General features: G+C 52.3%; 1 long non-coding RNA gene across 1 annotated transcript; it reads right to left on the bottom strand.

Annotated features, from left to right (window-relative positions):
• Positions 1-10,987: 10,987 nt before the first annotated feature.
• LOC147914202 (uncharacterized) lies at positions 10,988-15,565 on the bottom strand. The gene is made up of 3 exons (XR_015555512.1): positions 15,212-15,565; positions 14,932-15,058; positions 10,988-11,573 (listed from the first exon to the last, which is right to left on the bottom strand). It is a non-coding gene; the product is annotated as an uncharacterized LOC147914202 (long non-coding RNA).
• Between the last annotated feature and the right edge of the window lie 538 nt (positions 15,566-16,103).

Below are 16,103 nucleotides of genomic sequence, written 5' to 3'. Positions count from 1 at the left end.
ATGGACAGGAGCTTTGAGTCCTGTACTAGTTTCCTGTGGCTGTTGTTACAAATGACCATGAACTGGATGGCTTTAAACAACAGACATTTACGCTCTCACGGTTCTGGAGGCCGAAAGTGCAGAATCAGCATGTCAACAGGGCTGTGCTTCCTCCAGAGACTCCAGGGAGAGATCCAGGTCTTGCCTCGTCCAGCTTCCGGTGGCTGTCAGCATTCCTCAGCTTGTGGCCACATCACTCCAGCCTCTGCCTCTGTGGCCACAGGGCCTCCTCCTCTTCCTTGCACGTGTCTGGTCTCCCTCTGTCTCTCATTTATAAGGACACTTGAGATAGCATTTAGGGCCCACCCAGATAAGCCGGGATAAGCGCCTCTTCTCAGGATCCTTAACTTAATAGCATCTTTTGCCATATGAGGTCTTAGTCACCGCCTCTCGGGATGAGGATGTGGGCACGACTTTTGGGGAACCACCATTCAGCCCTCCTCAAGACCCGCACCTTTCTCTCATTTAAAATGGTGAAAATGGGTCTCCTCTGGAAAGAGGGAAGATCCAGGGGTATTGTGTTCATTTTCTCTTTTCTGTTATAACAAATGACCACAAATCCAGCATCCCGTTATTTCTTGGCATATTTCCCTCACCTAGTTTTGGCTCTTCTGCCTATCCAACCAGCAATGATCCTGATAACTCCTCTTTTCTGTCCAGCTGGATTCTTCACTTATTTTGGATTATTTCCATGCCTCCACTGAAGTCTATCCCTCATCACTTCTTGCTAACTACTGCAAACTCCCCCCACCCCCCAACTCTGTCTCCACCGCCAGGCCCCCCATCGGTACGTTCTTTTGCTGTGGACTTCACTAAAACAACAGTATTTTCAACCATGTTCCTTCCCTTGATCAAAAGCCTTCCATGATTCTCCTCACCCAGCAGTACACCCCCAACTAGACGCCTGAGAACGTACAAGATGATTTCCAGCATAACCCAGACAAACGTTTTTTTAAAGGCTGATATTTATTTTAATGAGTTTTAGGGGAAAATGTAATCAGAAAGTAAACCTCATGTTTTCACAAATATTAATGCTGGGGATGCAGTTGTAGGTTAAGTGAAGAAAATGGAGTCCATTCAAAGACGCGTGGTAAGTAAATTCATATACAAATGGAGTGCAGGTACGGAAAACCCTGGTGACGGGAAACAGATTACTCAAGTTTGGGAAACCCTGACCCACAAGATAAAGTCCAAATTAGTTTGGCAGAAAGATGTCGACTCTCTGAGCCAATCGTCTTCCCAGCACCACTAGCGGCCTAAAACATGCGTCTCTTTGGGCAGATGCCGTCTCATCCTTCCCCCGAATTAACATTTCATGCTCACAGGTCGCCCCCCCAACCTCATCACAACTCCTGCTCCCTGCTGCTCCTCTGATCCTTCAAGACCAGCTCACACCTCACCTCCTCCAGGAAGCCTTTCCTAAGCACGAGAGCCCCTCTGGATCTTTTCCTCTCCTGACTGCCTATAGTGCCTGTGACTTGATTGTCTCATACGTCCTTTATCCATAGCCCATTTGGTTCCTTTCTCCCTGACTGATGTCCCTAAAATGCAGGCATTGCCTCTCACCATAGACAGTTCGAAGGCGATTTTGGTAACCCCTACCCATTCCAAAGGTGTAGTTCTCCTTTGGGCGGAAAGCTGGGGTAAAGCAGCTTCAGGCATGGCTGGATCCAGTAGCTCAAGTCATATGTTCAGGCTCCATTTAAAACTCTGTTTTCCTCTGTATTGGCCTCACACACAGGTAAGCCCTTCTCAGCGTGGAGGCTCAGTTTTACATTCTGACAGTAACGGGTCCTCGGTTCTCTTTCCAGGTAGTCGTATTGGCCTAGTTGGGGTGGTGTGACCATCAGTAAATGCCTTTGGCCAAAGGGAAGGGAGAGTAGAATACATTGACTGGCCAGGCCTGGATCATAAGCCTATGTCTAGAACTGGAAGTTAGTGGGGTCAATTCTCCCTAAGAGAGTGAAGAAAGGATGGGCGAGAGATCAGTCACCAAAAAGAAAGTCAGGCTGGACTTCCAGGAGAGGAAGGAACAGCTGCTGGGCAAACGAAAGCAGCAGCGGACCCCACACCACGTTTGTGTGTGCACGGGGCAGGAAAGAAACTCACGTCGAGCGTTGAACACACTCTGGGAAATAAGAGGGTGCAATCAGAGACGGGGAGAGAACGCATTTACGAGAAAGTCGGCAGGACTGGGTGTCGTGGACATTTTGGATAGTTGTTGTTTGGTTGAGAAAAGAATTGTAAAGATGTGTGACGTAAATACTCAAAAATAAAGGAAAAGGTGTGTGAATCATGACATGTTATGGAAACAAAAGTCCACGTGGAGGCTACTGCTAAAGATCGAGGCCAGTAAATCTTTATTTCCCTCAGGATCCCTGGTTTCTATAGAGGGAGTAAGTTTTATTCACCTGTTTTTAAGCATTAAGCTTGCAGTTTGGGGCCATAATTCCTTAGCCCAGAGAAAGAACATATATTTTAGTGTAATGAGGATCACTGGCTCCACCGTATCTAATGTTCTGTCTAAATCTTCCATCTGATTTGGGGCTTGGCTGATAAGCTTTGATGTGTCTGCTCTTAGCCTCTGCTGAACAGAGGATAATGTCACAGGCAGTAACAGGCTGGAGGGGACGGCTTTAGCAGTGGTGGAAAGTTAAGAGAGAAAATTGGGGTGATTGGGGGGAAACTCTCTTCTCCTCTCCCCTCATTATAAGAGTGGACCAAAAAAGGAAAATACTGAAAACCCAAAAACCCCACTGTGGCTGCAGGAATCACACGTCACTATTCCCTTCTCTTTCTGTCCCCCTCAACAGTTTGTAAAGTGTTTCCGTGTCCCCAAATCCCCCACTCTCCCTCCTCCTGGGCCTCACACACACTGGCCTTATTTCTGATCCTTCAACTTCCCAGGCCTGTTCTCTCCTCTGGGTCTTTGCGTTTGCTGTTCCCTCTGCCTGGCACACTGTTCCCTCAGATCTCCCCAAGACTATCCGTTCTCATCCTTGGGTCTCAGCCCACATGTCACCTCCTCAGAGAGGCCCTCCCAGACCACCCAAAATGAAACAGTAGCCCCACCAAGAAAGTAAGTCATTCTTTTCCTGTCAACCAATCTGTTTCCTTCACTGAATTTTTCACTACTTGAAATTGTGTTTGTTTGTAAATTGCCCATCATCCTCCAGTAGATGAAACTCCTGGAAACAGATGAACCTTGTCTACCTCATTCACTGCTGTGTGCTTAAACCCTAGCCTCGCATGAGTTTCCCCCAATATCTGAAAGTAGAGGGTTCCTATGCTCTTTCATAAGCCTTTCATAAGCCAAAATGCTGTAAAGTGAAGAAGCAATTACCTTAGCACACATCTTGCTAACAGACGTACAAAATAAATCAAGATACAGCACAGATGCTCGCAGACAAGTTCAAGGCTATGGCGGCTTGATGCTGTGATGCTGAGTGTGGTTCCCGGGCGAGGAGCTTGGCGGCGCCGCTCTCGCTGCTCGGGGTGTGGCTGCCTCTATAATGCCTTGCTGCAAAATGAATGTTGAATGCTACTTTTGCTTTTTGTCTTTTTCGTAAAAGCAAAAACTCTCTGGATTTCTTTCTGTCAGCGAAAGCAGGTATAGCACTAACATAGGTCTTTCCTAAAAGCGAAGTGGCGTAAAGCAAACTTGCGAAAAGCAGGGGATACCTGCAGCTGGTATAAAGTAGACCCTCGGTAAACGTCTATTGAGGGGATCCATCACTTCATTAACGGAAAGAGCGGCCACTCATTTTCCTTTGCGGAGGTGTTGCTTTGCATTGAGGTTGTTCCCATTCCCTTGCATGCATCCCATCTCGAGTGACATGATGAACTCCCCAACGTGGTCCACCTCTTGTACGACGCCTGAGTTTCTCAGCTTCAGCACTACTGACATTTGGAGCTGTATAGTCTTTGTTGTGGGGGCTGTGCTGTGCGTTATAGGAGATTTACCAGCATCCCTGGGCTCCACCCACTAGATGCCCGTAGCACCCCACCCCAGTTGTTACAACCAAAAATGTCTGTAGGCGTTGCCATTGTCTCCTGGGGGGCAAAATGCCCTGTATTACACCAGTGCCAATGCAAGCGCCAAGTGAATGCCCAATTTACCCTTGTTGGATGAGGAAGTGGGCTTCAGCTTTATCTCCTTTTAGGCCATTGCTCTCCTAAAACCTTGGACCTTTGCTAATGCATCAGTTCATTCACTTAGTGAGCCCCTGATGTACACTGGCACCGAGGAGGGAGGACTGTCAGGCTGGGTGGCTGGGGCAGGGCAGGTGGGCTTCATAAAGCAGGAGCTCTGTTTTGTTCACAGCTGCGCCTCCAGACCATAGAGCATTTCCTGGCCTGTAGTAGGCACTCAAGAAATATTTGCTATTGAGACACCTCCAAGAGGAGTAGGGATTGAAACACTGGAGCAAATGATGATACCGGTGACTCTGAATGCACTGCACAGGGGGCCTGTTTATATTCTAAAGAGAGAGATGGGTAAATTGCTCCTTTGAGGAATCTGGAAGTTGATCAAGTCTCAGACTAGTTCTGGGGAAAATCCCAATGACTAACCCAAAGTAAGGAAAATTGTTCAATGTCACAAAAACCCAGGAAGTGTGAGTCCAAGCAAAAATAAATTCCTCTGTCAATGTTTGAAATGGAGAAAGTGTGTCCACTTTTGTTGGACTCAGACATTCTAGTGGTACATATTCTATGGACAATCTCAACAAAAAATATTAATAATAGCAATAATAGCAACTAACACTTATTGAATATTAATACGTTTGTGCATTGTTTTAACAATTATTTATTACCCTTGACTCATTTAACTGCCATGAAACCTATGGTGTCAGTATGGTTATTATCTATATCTGACTGATGAGGAAACTGGGGGTCAGAGAATTCACTTTCCCTAAATCTCTCACGTAGTAAATGCCAGAGCTGGAATTTGAGCTAGGCAGTCTGCAACAAAATCTGAGCTCTTAACCACAGTGCTATAAAGGGCACAAGAGGTCTTTAATATTGATGTGATAACTGTTTTAAAGAATCGAAAGGAAAAGATGGACAAAGTGGATACAAAGATGGAGAAATTCAACAAAGAAATTGAAAATTCTAAAATAGAGCCAAAAAGACGTTTCAGAACTAAGAAAATCAAAACCTGAAATCAGAATTTCTTTGATGAGCATAATAGCAGGCTGGACAAAGAAGAATCAGTGAACCCAAAGTCAGGTTGATAGAAATTATCCAAACTGAAGTAGAGAAAGAAAAAATTGAGTCATTTTCCAAAAGAAAGAGAGCCTATGAAACATGAGGGACAATAGCAAACAGGCCAACATATGTGTGATTGGAGATTCAGAAGGAAAGGAAAGAGGCAAGAGAGAAGAAATGGTATTAGCAGTTCAAATGGCTGAAATTTGCCCAGAATTGATTTAAGGCATGAAGCCAAAGATTCAAGAAGTCCTGTGAATACTAAGTAGGACAAATACAAAGAAAGCCATATTTAGGTACATTATAATCAAACTTCTAGTAATCAAAACTAAAGAGAAAATCTTAGATACAACTAAAGAAAACACATGATAATCAGTAGAACAGTCGAAATGATGGCTGCTGACTTCTCTCAGAAACAGTGGCATAGTGGTTAGGTTCACATGCTCTGCTGCAGCGGCCCGGGGTTCACAGGTTCGGACCCTGGGCATGGACCAACGCACCGCCTGCCAAGCCATGCTGTGGCGGCGCCCATATAAAGTAGAGGAAGATGGGTGTGGATGTTAGCCCAGGGCCAGTCTTCCTCAGCAAAAAGAGGAGGATTGGCAACAGACGTTAGCTCAGGGCTGATCTTCCTCACACTCACAAAAAAAGATAGAGAGCATCAGGCAAGATTAAAATAAATACACCAATGAAAAACTAGACCCAGCTACAAGCTGTTTACAAGAAGCACATTTACTCAGAAATAAAAAAGAAGAACAACTGACAAACCCAACAACATTAAAGAATCTCAAAAGCTTGATGTTAGGCAAGAGAGCCTACTTATGATTCCATTTATATGAAGTTCAAGGACAGACAAAAAATCATCTATGATCACAGCTTATTATAGAAGTCAGAATGGTAGTTATCTTGGGGATGTTATTGACTAGAAAAAGCCACAAGGGAATTTTTAGTAGTGAAGGAAATCTATATCTTGATCTGAGTGGAGGTTATAAAGATGAGTATGTATTTTAAAATTCAGCAAGCTGTATATTTACAATTTGTGCATTTATTGTATGCAAATTTTACTTTATCAAATGTGTGTATGCATACATATGTATATATATATGTGCGTGTGTGTGTGTGTATACACCCCTTCTCACTGTGCCACAGTCCCAGATCAGGTTTACCAGGACCCAGACACTGAGATGAGGGTTGGCCAGGAGACGGTTTACTGGAGTAGTCTCCAGAATAGCACCCGTGAGGAAGCGAAGGAAGCAGAGAAGGGTGGAGGGAGAGGCTGCCCCTCGAGGCTTCAGCAGACCCCACTGGAGCCCTGGCCTTGGGATGGCCCTGCAGAGCTGTGCCCAGCTGAGGACAGGGAGCTGGGTCTTTGCACTCCTGAGTCAACCAGGCGTGGGATATGGGCTGCCTCTGGGGAGGGGTTGTATCCTAGGGCAGGCAGCTTCCTTCACACGAGAGCAACTGCCAGGGAAGGACCCAGTGGTGAGCCGTCAGCAGCCACCACTCCTGGCCACCAGTGGGATGAGGGCCACGGTCCTACAGGGGCATGGGGTGGCACAGTGTCCACTACAACCACCCGGGTCTGAGCCACCAGCCTTGCTCACCTGGACGAAGGCACCAGCCCCCTCACTTGTCCCCAGGCTTCCACTCTGGTCCTCGCCATGATTTGTTCACCCCACAGCAGTTATTTAAGAAAATATATCACATCCCATCAGACTTGAGCCCTGCTCAAACCCCTCCAGTGTCTCCCCAACACATCTAGAAGGAAATTCTTCACTCTGGCTACCATCTCCACCTGGGTCATCCACCCCCGTTACATGCCAGCTTAATGCCTTTTGTGCAGAAGAGGGTGAGCAACTTGTCTTGGTTTGCTAGCCACATCCCGGGAGCCTGCTGGGTCCCCAGCAAACCGGGATGGTTGGTCATCAGAAGACTTGCTGATGAATTGATTAGAAGGAAAACAAGGAACCAAGGGGATGCCAAGGCTCTGGCCTGAAGCGTGTGTGGCTGAGGGCTCACGGCACTGAGGACGCCCCAGGAGGAGCCAGGCCCCCTGCCCTCAAAGCCCAGCCCTAGGCGAGAAGTTGACAGAACTTTTTAACTCCCACATTCCCAGGGGACCTTTCCCAGAAAGCCTAGAGCCTGTGTGCGCAGGGAGGGGCGTGCGCTCCTTGCGGATAGAAAGGCGTGCCAGGGTGTGGCTGCAGCGGATTTACCCAGAAGACCTGTGCCTCCCTCTCTCCATGGTAATTAGAGCCCGCGGCGCATTCCATCCACCCCGGGCCTGCTGAGGTCGTATCTGTCGGGACTCGCTGCTCCCGGAGCCCAAGCTGGCTGGCATGTCAGGGCCAGGCGGTTCTCCAAAAAGGTACCCACCAGTTGTCCCTGGGCCAGCTTTTTTGGGTGTGAACCTTGCAGACTCTGATATTCGTAAAGAAAGAGACTGGGGGTGGTGGAGTGGGGGACATGAAACAAATTCTCCTACGACCTCCTCTGTTGCAAAGTTAACTCTAAAACTTCAAGCTTCATCCAGAGCGTCTCAACGGTGGGTGCTGTGGGCATTTTGTGCCAGCAGTTTTCATTGTGTGGGACTGTCAGAGATACCGCAGAGCATTTAGTGTTGCTGGCTCAGCCCAACAGAGGTCAGCAGACCACTCCTCTCCCTGGCCATAGGGATAACCCCAAACACCCTGGCTCATTCCCACTCACTCGGGTTAGCACGCAAATCTGACCCTCAAAATGCCTTTAAAACGCAGTGTGGGGACGGGGGCGGGTGACACACTCCCAGCGGCATTACTGGCTGGGGAGGCTCTTTACAGGGTGCCAAGCCATTTCATTCTGAGCTCTGATGCCTGTCAGAGAATCCCATTAAACCCTCACCATTTCTGCAAAGAGGAAGGAATGCTATTTACATTTAGCATCCCCAAATTAGACAGTTATAACAAAACCTGAGAAGAGGAGAAACGGATTCACGGTGTCCAGCCAGCAAGCATCTTGGGGCACTTACTCTGTGCCAGGCACAGTGCCCGGTGTGGGCAACACAGAGAGTGGCAGTCACTGCCCGGGCTCAGGAGCTCACAGTCTAGTCAACAGAGAAAATCACCCACTGCAGCAACAGCTCTTAGAGAGAGCCCCAGAACAAGGGAGAGTTTAAATGTGCAGGTGGGGGGTATTTGTGGGTCCTTACATTTATCTAGTGCATCTTGGACAGTAATTTGAAGATGGAATGGAATAGAATAGGGTAGAATAGAATAGAATAAAACAGAATGGAATAGAATATTATCAGATAGATAGTAAAAGTAAATAGTGTTCATGTTTTGTCTCAGATATATAAATATGAGTGTCTATTGACTTCTGATGCAAAATATATTTCATACTGTGGATCATGCACAAAAAAGCTTAGAAACACAGGGCAAGAAGCTACAGTGTGAGGAGTCTGCAATAATTGGTCTTAAAACAGGTATAAAAACATGTCATGAATCAGAAACTCGGCATCAGATTTTGGAATAACTCTCAGGCAGAGAGCAACTACACACCTACAAACATGCCCTGGTGTCCACCAGTGTAGGTGACCCCCAACAACCCTGGGAGCTGGCAGGATAGGCTCATCTCACTGCAAAGATGAGGAAATGGAGACCCTACAAGGCCGAGAAAGTCTCCAGAGGCCGCCCAGCTGAGAGGCCGGAGCACCAGGCCTGGGACCTGCACCCCGGACTCCAATCCTGAGGGTCCTGCGTCACCAGCTGCGCCTGGAACAAGGCTTCACCCCCGTCACACCGTCTCCAGGCGCCTCTGCATCACAGATGGGTTGAGAGACTCAATTAGGCTTTAGAAAAGAGACTCCCCACCAAGATTTCGTGGGTGCTAACCCCCAGGTTCCTCTCCCGGGAGGAAATCTTCCTGCGGCAACTGCCGACACTTTCCTGTGACGCCATTGACTGTCACCTCCTGGGGACGCTCCCTGGTGTGCGCTCAGGATGTGACGAGGGAAGCAGATCTTCTGAGTGTTTATCCCACCACAGACGGTGGCCCATCGCTCCCCAGACTAAAGGAGCCAAAAAACAAAATGAAATGTCAGGATTTCTCCCAGAAGAGAAAAGCCGAATGAAACGGGGGGCTTGAAACACCGCCGTGGCTGGGGAGGGGGGAGCAGCCCCCCGTTCATGTTCCATCCCCCGTATACAGGTGTGTGTGGAGGGGGTCCTTTCCACACTGCCACCTCCCCTGAGGGTCCCTCTGAGGGGCGCAGGGCCTGGGTTGTGGACTGGGGCGTCCACACGGAGCGGGATCCGCAGGCTGACCTGAGCCTGAGCGCAGACGGCTTCGCTCTCGCTGGAGAGTCAATGGGCTCCATGGCGACCCGTGTCCCGTGTGTCCATGACGTGTGCCGTGGGGCAGTGCCGCCGGGTGGTTGGGGCCCCCGTTCAGGAGCCCCCCACCTCCCACCATTCCCTCTGTCGAGTGAGCAGCTTGGATGGGGCGATCCTGGAGCTTTCTTCCAGCATTCTCCCACAGCCAGCGCATGGTATTCATTCAACGCGCACTGCTGAGCACGTGCTCTGTGCCAGGCACAGCCCCAGGCTCTGGCGGAGCAGCCGTGGTCCCGGTCCTGCCCCCAGAGACCTTGCACTCGTGGGGGAGACAGACAATGAGCAGGAAATCACTCCAGCCACACTCGGGACCATGTCATGGAGTGACACGTGCCGGGAAGGAAGTTAACCAGGCTGCAGTGATGCGTGACGGGCCTGGGTGGGCTTGGATGGGGACTCGGGGATGAGGAGGGACATGTGACCTGAGTCCTGAAGAAGGAGAAGGAGCCAGTCGTGGGAGGGGTCAGGGAGGGGGCTCCCGGCAGAGACCACAGCGGAGGGGAATCTGAGTGACGGCCACCCCCGCCCTTCCCAGGGGGCCCTGGGGGACCCACGGAGAACCGTCCTCCACCTGCCCCAGACAAAAGCCCCTGCAGTTGTAGCTGAGGGTCACCTCGGGGGCTGCACAGACTAGTGGTTAAGAGCGTGGACCCCGGCACCAGACTGTCCGGGTCCAATATCAGCCCTATCACTTACTAATTCACTTCATCACTGCTCTGCGCCTGTTTCCCTATTTAGAAATGGGGGTGGTAGTGACCGAACTGTTGCGAGGATAGGATGAATAAATCCTCACCCAGCACTCGGCCGGGGCCGGCCCACAGCGGATTCTGAGCAGCTGGACGCCGCGGCAGCAGATGTCCTCGGAGGTCAGAGCGGGCACTTTTCAACCAACACACGTTCAAGCTGGACCTCTGGGGCAGCTTTACTGATAAAATTGCTCCTTTTCAGAATGAGCGGGGAAATCAGTGCTCAGACTTGCAAACATCAGTGTTCTGTCTTGACACCAAATGACCTTCCAGAAAACCAGGGCTTGCCCTCAGACTGGGGACAGCAAAGGCCAAGCTTGTCTTCACTGGGGATATAGGTGGGCTATTACCATAACTGTCTTCACTGGAGATATGGGAAGGGGTCAGTGCGCCACAGACCCTAAGAACAGGACGGACCTCTGGGACCATCAGAGTGGTTACAAGTCAGGGCCCTGAGGCCAGACCCGGGTTCAAATCCCAACCCCACCACCTACCAGTTGTGTGACCTTAAGCAAGTTTCTTAACCTGTCTAAGCCTCAGTTTTCTCAGCTGTAGAATGGGGATAACAAACATAGCGTGATTGTAAGGAACGAGTTTCCCAAATCCATACGTCCATCCATTTATTCATATAACATATTGCCACATGAGTGTGAGTTGACATGGTTCATCTCATTGTCATTGCTCAGGACGAGGACAGCCTGAAATCCTCAGTGCTGGTGGGGTTTGCAGACAGAACCTCAGAGGTGGTGGAGGGAGACCCACGCTAATCACCAGGGCCCAGAGAGAAGCCACTGAGCCGCCGCAGCCCCTGTCTAAGGCCCGCTGCCGAGAAGAAGGCGTATTTCCGCTCTCTGGTTACACAGCACTTCTGGGGGCTCGTCCCTGTTGCTGTGGCCTCTCCACCTCACAGGCTCCAGGGAGTGCCACTGGCCAGGATTCTTGCCTTGTCAACCTTTTCCTTCGTTGTGAACTTGTATGCTCTTGCCCTGCTGGATTCCTCATTCCAAACTTCCCAGGGTAAGAGTCTCTGCAAACCAGCAAATGCATTCTTTCCCTGCGGCCCTTAGAGAATGACCGCTCTCCAGCAGGATCTTCACATCCGTGCTGCACAGAACCCCAGCAGAGGAGGGAGGGGGCAGCCCAGTGCTGTCTTTGGACCCGTCCACACGCTCCGGGAGATGTAGAAAAGCCCCACAAATTGCACAGGATTCTACAACAGCAGCAAAAGTGCCTGTGATTAAACTGAGATGTCAAAATCAATATGCAAAGGGTGTGATTAAAAGACAAGCGTGGCTGGCCCCAGAACATCACTCTTAATTGAGCCTGTGCCTACATTTGTACATGCGACAAGGAAATTAACGACAGCCTGATAAACCTTCAAGAAAAATTAATTACCCCAGCGGCTTGCCCCTCCCCTGTGCTCTCTGCTTAACCTGCTCTCTCCTGCCCCCCCCAACCCCTAGAGGGGTCCCTGGGCTGCCGATTACACATGCAGGGCTGCAGCATTCACAGCACGCCCAGCTGTTGAGGCCCCTCCCCGGGCTCTGAGTGAGTGTGTTTTCTGGCCCCATCTGCAGAGAAGCAGCCCGTGAAGAGAGCCCCGTGAGTCAGCCCAAAGCGCTGAGGGGGCTGGGTGTTTACTGCAGAAGGGGCAGAAGAAGGCAATAGCCGGGGTGGAGACTGCCCAGAGTTGCGGCTGGGGAGTTGGTGCATTGTGTGGTCTGACATGTGGCTTCCCCTGGGATAAGCCGTGCATTTCCACTGGATGTGGGGAGGAGAAGGGGTGTTTGTGGGGGTTTCGGCAGAGGCAGCAGAGCTGAGCGGGGCGTGCTGGCCTTGGTGGGCTGCGCTGAAGCCACATGTACACAGGGGATGAGATGTCACCGGGGGCTTCAGACAGGGACACAGGAAGGACTCAGGGGAGGCTCCGAGAGAGGAGTCCATGGGAATACCGGGAAGAGGCAGAAAAGAAAATTGACCAGCTCCCCACTGCCCTGCCGTCCCTGCTCTGCCCAGGACCCAGGTGGTGCCAGGCTGCAGGGGGGCTTTCTGCAGGAGGCGACCACCAGCCCTGGGAGTGAGCCTGGGCTGTCCCCGCTGCACAGACCCCAGGAACCAGGAGCAGAGAGAGCAAGCACGTGGGGCAGGGCACGGGGAGAGGGCAGTGAGCAGGGAACAGGATGGGCCACCAGTGGGCCCGTGAGTGTCCGTCTTTGCAGTGACCAAAGGGAGACAAAGTGACAGAGACCAGCAGGTTCCTGGGCGGCGGGTCCCCTCCCGGGAGGTCTCTATGGACAGTGGATCTGGGGAAGCAGAATGCAACAGGGCCAGCTCCACGCGGCCACTTTGGGTCTTGCTCCTCTCTGCGCTCTGCAGCCCCCCGCCACCCTGGTACCCCACATCCCAGTCCCCTGCTGCCCTGAGACCCCACATCCCTCTGCTGCCCTGGGACCCCATGTCTCAGCCCTCGCTCCCCTGGGACCCCACGTCCTAGCCCCCCACTGCCCTAGGACCCCACATCTCAGCCCCCCGCTGCCCTGGGACCTCATGTCTCAGCCCCTGGCATGAAAGCTCCCGCCTCCCCCTCTCTCCGATTTGTGTGACTTGGGTGAGCACCGACATCTCCACCTGTGCTCCCGGCCCCTGGTGCCTGCGACCTTCACCCTGTGGTCCAACCTCCTTCAGTCGTGTCCTGCACACCCGCCCCGCCTCGTGCCTATGCACAGCCTCAGATGGCGTGCCGTCCAGGTGGGGAGAGCCTGAGATACCACCTGTGGCCCCTCCCCACGGCGCGGGGGAAATGGTGCTTGAATGGCTCCCATCACACCTGACACACAGCTCTCCCGGCGATGCATAAGAGGGGGCTTGGCACCGCGTCCTCCTGGACATAACCATCTTTCCATAAGGCAAGGGGAAGTGGCAGAGAGGGCACCTGGCTGATCAGGGAGGCCAGAGTTTCCAGAACATCCCCCACCCACAGATGAGCAGCCTGCCCTCAGATGTGCCCAGGCGGCTGAAAACCAGCAGATGATAGACGCCCATGAACTTGCGGAGTCCTGCCCGGATTTCAGGCTTAAGAAGTAATTTACAAGAAATAATTTGCCGGATTGAGCAGCTGCCAGGAATCCGGCTGATTGGCATTTTCTCTCGGAGGCTGTTCTCCGGCTCAGGAGCCAGATTGGGGCCGGGGGCTCCTCCTTGGCCTCCGTGGACCCTCGCAGTCTGCAGGGAGCTACAGAGCTCGCAGGCCTATTTAATGGACGTTTATGGAGCCCTGCAGGAGGCCATAGCGTAGCATGTCCCCTCCTAATTAAAGGACAGCGGCCAGTTGTTCCCCATCAGAGCTCACAAAAGATGATTGCTCTGGTCCCAGGGAGCTTATGGGAGCGCGTCAGATGCCAAAATCTGGCGCCTGCCACCTGGCATTCTTAAAGTGACCCTATAAAGAGAGACGGCCATTGTGAGGGACACGGTTATTGCAGGGCCGCCATCCCAACCCCTGGAGGGGTCAGCTCTGCCCACACGGGGGCGGAGGGACAATGCCCTGAACCTGCCCCTGCCCTGGCCCAGCGGGGCTGGGGGCTTTGAAAGGGGGTGGGGGCTAGAGATGCAAATGCCTAGAGGCCTGGGGATCAGGGGACTCATACGGGGGCGGGGGGAGGGTGGTCTCGGCCAGCAGGAAGAGCCCTGTCTCCAGCCAGCGGAGGCCACGTGGAAACACACACCCAGCATTGCCCGACCTTCCAGTGGCCAGGGTGACCCCGGGAAAACGGAGGTCACTGTCCACTCCAGGGCTGTGAGCTATGTCAGGACAGGGCCGTGTCCCATCGCATCCCTGTCACTCTACGTCCTGCTCCCCCAGAGAGCCCTCCTCGACCCCCGGGTGGATGGAGCGGCCACCCCCTCTGAACTCTGCAGCCTGAGCAGCATCAGCTCGGTGGGCCCTCGCCCTGAACACAACTGACCTGCAGAGGCGGGTCTAAGTTCTTGGGGAAATGCCCTCATCTCATTTGTGTCTGTAACCCCCACACCACCCAGCCCAGCACCACACACACCCTTGATGCTCAGGACATCCCGGAAGGAATGATTGTTTCTCTCTGTGGGTCAGACGTCACACTGTGGACTCATGGCCCAAAACCAGCGGCAGACATGTCTTGTTTGTCCCTCTTGGCGTTTTTTGAAGAATATGAATCCAATGTCAACACGTGAAAAACTTAGAGATTTCACCTGAGAATCCGACTGCTTGATTCCCCTGAGGTCTCAGGAGATAGGGCCATCCTGGGCCCACATCCTCTCATAACAGCAATTAGTGGCACAAAGTCCAGGCTGCCCCTCTAGACGGGCTTGTGCTCCCAGTTTGCCACAGTCTCCACCCCTCCCCATCGTCTCCCAACACGGAGGCCCAGGATCTGCCACCCAAACTCCTGTGCTGTGGTGTCCACATTCCACTTACCAGCTGTGTGACGGGACGATCTCCTTCCCCTCCCTGGGTGTTTCCCCTTCTACTATGAACCTGTAATGAAACCCCCCTGACAGGGCGGGGGATTAGCTGAGTCCATATCCATCACCTGCTTGGAACCCGTCTGGCAGGGGGTCGTCCCTCAGGAAGTGCTGGCTGTCGGAGGGTCAGGTTGAGCCTTCCTCACTCCTTCATGACTCACCAGGCCTATTTGGGCGCTTGGCTTTGAGACCCTGCTGTGGATGGAGGAACCAAATTCGCCTGTTTCTCTGCAGCTTCCCCGTCTCCATCTCTCTCCCCAGCCCCACTGCCCACTCTGTCCCGCACCCAGAGGGCGAGGAAGGCAGACCCGGAGACCCGCCCCGTGGAGTCCCGGGTTTTTCCCAGACCTGACCACTCCGGCCACTGGAGGCCCCTGTGCCGGACGTGTCGGATTCTCTCCCTCTTGTCCCTGGAGGTCAGACCCCGTTCCACCGGCGATTTCAGGACTGCCCGGGAGGCGGCATCAGATCTGCACGTGAGCTCTTTCTTCTCTCTCTCACGTTGTGTCGTTGTGTCGGTGAGACGCTCAGAATCTGCCGGATGTCATGTGTCTCTGGATTAATACACCGTGTTAAGTGCTCTGACAGCAATCAACAGCTGTAATCCAATTAGCATTGGCTGGGTTTTTCACGCTGTTTCACCCCCAACCTCATCCTAACTGTGCGCCAAACTCGCCGCGCACACACACACAGACACACACACACAGACACACACACACAGCACACACACGGACACACAGACACACACACACACAGCACACACACAGACACACAGACACACACAGACACACACAAAGACACACACACACAGACACACACACACAGCACACACACACACAGACACACACAGCACACACACACAGCACACACACGGACACACAGCACACACACAGACACACAGACACAGACACACACACACAGCACACGCACAGACACACACGCACAGACACACACACACAGACACACACACAGACACACACACACAGCACACACACAGACACACAGACACACAGACACACACAGACACACACACACACACAGACACACACACAGCACACACACACGCGCGCGCACACACACACAGCAGATGCCAATTTTGCGCCTCGCCACCTCACGTAGCGGCAGGAGCACTGCCTAGTGAGGGCGGATCTGCGTGAACTGGGGGGGAGATCGCAGAAGCCCTGGAGCTTTTAAACCCACAGGCAGGCACCAGGCTGGGTTGCCATGGAGAGCAGGGGAC

This window comes from Ceratotherium simum, chromosome 21, assembly GCF_057802395.1.
Source record: "Ceratotherium simum simum isolate JZ-2026a chromosome 21, ASM5780239v1, whole genome shotgun sequence".
Taxonomy (NCBI): Eukaryota; Metazoa; Chordata; class Mammalia; order Perissodactyla; family Rhinocerotidae; genus Ceratotherium; species Ceratotherium simum.
Note: the sequence above shows the minus strand (reverse complement) of the source record. Positions and strands in the feature narration are given on the sequence as shown.